Source organism: Pleurodeles waltl, chromosome 6 (assembly GCF_031143425.1).
Source record: "Pleurodeles waltl isolate 20211129_DDA chromosome 6, aPleWal1.hap1.20221129, whole genome shotgun sequence".
NCBI lineage: Eukaryota > Metazoa > Chordata > Amphibia > Caudata > Salamandridae > Pleurodeles > Pleurodeles waltl.
Genome location: NC_090445.1, coordinates 409506998 through 409511362, shown reverse-complemented (window position 1 = coordinate 409511362; position 4365 = coordinate 409506998). Strand labels below are relative to the sequence as shown.

The 4365-nt window shown below is 44.3% G+C and overlaps 1 long non-coding RNA gene across 1 annotated transcript in view; it reads right to left on the bottom strand.

The window, feature by feature from the left end:
- Positions 1 to 1251: 1251 nt before the first annotated feature.
- Positions 1252 to 4365, bottom strand: part of LOC138301944 (uncharacterized) — a 36599-nt gene continuing 33485 nt past the window's right edge. The window contains exons 2-3 of the long non-coding RNA XR_011205180.1: positions 1774 to 2108; positions 1252 to 1370 (exon numbers count right to left, since the gene is read on the bottom strand). This is a non-coding gene — a long non-coding RNA (uncharacterized lncRNA). The remainder of the gene's footprint in view (positions 1371 to 1773; positions 2109 to 4365) is intronic.

The window sequence follows — 4365 nt, the reverse complement described above, 5'->3', positions numbered from 1 at the left end:
AATGGTTGGACTGTAAAATTAATGATTATCTCCCATTGTTTCCAACATCTCAGATGCTGGGTTAATTGTACCTTTCTTTCTCATAGCTATAAGGTTCGCCCTTTAGCACTAAGACACCACAGTCCCAGGGCTATTGTGCTCACAATAAGTGTCAATGTATAGCATTACTATTATATAAGACCTCAGTTGACCCAGTAAATCTATCTGATTTTCAGCTTATCCTACTACTTCTAACACAATGAATGGCTAAGAGTCGCAGGTATATGCTCACTTTCACAAGGTAGGTAACTATTTGGAAGCCTATCAGGGTGGGTTTTTACCCAACAGAGGCAGAAAACATGCTTTGGCAGAGATGCTAGATGACTTGATTCTGGGTGGCAGCTGGTAAGTACAGCTTGGGGGGGTGAGAGCCCCACACACACTCACACACACACACATGCACACTCTCTTACCCCCATGCGTTCACATACAGACATGCACAAATAAACCAACTCACAACACTCACTCACACATACACATACATGCACCACAAAACAGTCAAGTATGACACTACACTTACCTGTTGCAGTTTATGGGGAGGGGAGCCTTGAAGGTACCAGGAGGTTTGGGACAGCTGCCTTCCCTCACTGGCTGACCCTAACAGTCCCAGCCTCATCACAGAGTAAGATAGGGTCAGAGAGACTGCTTACCCCACCTACTCTGCAAAGAGGTGTCAGTGACACTTGGACCTGGGCACTTCAGAGCTTGAAAATGAAGCACCCAGGTCCGAGGCTATCACTGACACTCCCCCTCATTATGAGGGGGAGTGCCTTGATGGCCTTTGCAGTGCTGAGGAGGTACAGTATCTGTTTGGCAGAAACTATACTCTTTCTAATGCCAGGGAACCTACTTGTGGCATTACTTATGCCTCTTACAGTCACTTATCATGTCCATTTCTATGATGAGCTTCGGGACTGTCTCATCCAGCAACGTTGCCTCCTTCGGTATACTGCAGAATATTTTCAGTATGGATTGTGATCTGGGGCTTTTGTGGCAAAATATTGGAAGTCCATGAACAATATCAGTGACAGGAAGGCCATTCATACACTCATGATTAGCTCAGACGCAAGTGAGGCCAGGATGATTGTGATAGGGATGGGTGGAAATATGGCTTTGGAGGCTTGGGTGATTTCTGAAACTTGAATTTTTATTAGAATATAACAACAAAAAATGAAATTTCGATCAGCTTCTCTTGGGTGGAGTGGATCTTTATGGGTATACATCTACTGTCTCTGTTTTTATTCTGTTCTTCAGAATTGGAATGATGAGTTCATTTCGCTTCCTTCCCTTTTCCAGGAGCTTCTCCCGCTGGGTGTTGCTGCTAATCCCCTCTGAAGAAGAAGCACACAAAATGCGTAAGTATGTGACCCTCAGGCCAAAAGGGTTACCTTCACCATAATGCGTGGGGTGCTTGGTGAGGGTTGGTTCTCAGTGAGTCAAGAGAATAGTGGTGAGGATCACAGGGTAGAGGTGTAGGTTTATAGTGGGGATGCCCCAGTTGCTTTGGGTTGTGCAAAGAAAGACTAAACTTAAGGGTATGCATCTTTGTATGAAGTAGGTGACCTATTCAACTAAAAGGTCCTTGAGTTCAGGTCTCCCACCCCTTTTATCAATCAAGAAAAAGGAAAAATATAAAAGCTCTGAAAAAAACACAAAAAAATAGCAGGAGAAAACCAAAGGAAGGGAAAGAAACAGAAAACAAAACTCTCAGGTGTCCACCCCCTCCTCACTCACCATACTAGCCACAACTCTCCAGAGTTGCAGCGGGTTCTGGGGCTTCAATTGGTGGCATCCACCAGTCCTCGTACCAGGTTTCTGGTAACTCTTCATTTTCGGGCCACTCCCGCTTTCCTCTTCTTGGAGGCAAGGCTGGCGACTTGCCTCTTCTCCCTCCTGCTCACAGTCCGCTTCTGTCTGGGCTTCAGCAGGTCTCGCCCCGTTGATTCCCTTGTGTTTCCTCCTGGGTCTGTTTCCCTGCACGGTATCCCTGATGATAACCCCCTGGGTGTAGTCTCCCTTTTCAGCTGATCAGTCCCTCTTTGTAGGTCCCAGACTTCGCCCTGCACGTCCTGCAAGGACAAGTTCTTTGTTAGTTTCCAGGACCTGTCCCACACACTGGTTTCCTGTCCTCTAACACTTTGTCCTTTTTCCCCTTTTAGCTGTTTCTGGCTGCACTTCATGAGGAAAGGGAAAGTGGGACTCAGGGCCGGAATATCAGGTAAGGAGGGGGAACGAGAGTGAGCTTCTTCACAATGATATGCGCAAAGGGCACAGCTTCTCGCCAGACAAATTAGGGACCTGCCCTTGGTTTCTGCAGGCAGTATGGAACTTGGGGTTTAAACTTATATTTTCGTTACCTCAGGTCTCTAGAATTTCCGCACTTACTGCTACCGGTTTTCTCAAAATAAATCAGCTGATTAAGATCTTAACCTGCCCATTGGTGCAGACATTACAGGGAATGCCTTGATGGAGTCCACATCAGAGTATGGAACCATCAAATAAACACTGCCTCCGATAACTGCATATACTGCTGCCTGACGGGAAACAGAACTTTTAATGAAAGCTGAACAACAGGAGGACTTTACAATGAAGGCCTTAGAACGAAAATGCCTTTACAACAAAAGGGTTTTACAATGAAATGTGATCGTGAATAATCACGAATAAGCAAAAAAAAATTCACGGACTCATCCATACACTAATTCATTCACTCAGAGACTCATGCACCCACTCACAAACCCACTCAGGCTCTCATGCACCCACTCAGACGCTCATGCACCCACTCACAGACCGACTCAGACACTGAGGCACCCACTCACAGACTCACTCAGACACTGATGCACCCACTCACCAACCCACTCAGACCCTCATGCACCCACTCACTGACCCATTCAGACACACATGCACTCATTCATAAACCCACTCAGACCCTCAGGCACCCACTCACAAACCACTCAGACCCTCACACACCCAATTCACACCCAGACAGAAACTCTCACACCCAGAGACACCCTCACCCCCTAAGGTAACTATAACTCGCACCCTCTCCGTGCAGTGCTAATTACCACACAAATTACAGCACTCATGACATCTTGGATAACATCATTGATAATATCACTGTAATATCTACAGGACAATTGTTGATCAGATAACTGTGCATGGTGAGGGCGCGAGTTATAGTTACTTTAGGACGCAAGTTATAGTTACTTGAAAGAACTCTAACTATAACTGCTAAATTTCTATGGTTTTGTGTGAGTAAATTCTGAACCTAACTATAACGTTCCTGTAACCATTGTTGTTTCAGTGAATTTTTGTGTTTATATATATGCAGTATTTTTTGTTTTAATAGGTTTTACGTTTTTGGGTGGTGAGGAAATGTTTTAAGTTTACGTGTGGTAAGGGAATTTTTAGGGCTTAGAATGGGTATGAGTATTTGGGTGGTAAGGGAATTCTTAGGGTTTAGGGTCTGGATTTTTGGGCGGTAAGGGAATTTTTAGGGTTTAGGGTGGGTATGGGTTTTTAGGTGGTAAGGGATTTTCTAGGTTTTAGAGTGGGTATGGGTTTTTGGGTTGTAAGGCAACTCAGAGTTTAGGATGGGTATGGGTTTTTGGGTGGTAAGGGAATTTTTAGGTTTTAGGGTGGATTGGATTTTGGGTATAAGGGGACTTTTAGGATTTAGGGTGGGTATGGGTTTTTGGATGGTAATGGAATTTTTAGGTTTTAGAGTGAGTGTGGGTTTTTGGATAGTAAGAGAACTCTTAGGGTTTAGGTTGGGTATGGGTGTTTGGGTGTTAAGGGAATTGTTAGGTTTTAGGATGGGTGTGAGTTTAAAGGTTTTAGTGTTGGTATTGGTTTTTGGATGTTAAGGGATTTTTTTAGGTTTTAGAGTGGGTATGGGTTTTGGGATGGTAAGGAAACTCTTAGGGTTCAGGGTGGGTATGGGTTTTGGGTGGTAAGGGAATTTTTAGGTTTGGAGGTGTGTGGGTTTTGGGTGGTAAGGGAATTTTTAGGTTTTAGGGGCTATGGGTTTTTGGGTGGTAAAGGATGTTTTTAGTTTATGGGTGGGTATGTGTTTTTTGGGTAGTAAGGTATTTTTGGGGGTTTAGCGTTGGTATTGGTTTTTGGGTGATAAGGGAATTTTAAGGTTTTAGGGTGGGTGTGGGTTTTAAGGTTTTAGTGTTGGTATCGTTTTTTGGATGTTAAGGGATTTATTTTAGGTTTTAGAGTGGGTATGGGTTTTGGGATGGTAAGGAAACTCTTAGGGTTCAGGGTGGGTATGGGTTTTGGGTGATAAGGGAATTTTTAGGTTTTAGGGGGTATGGGTTTTTG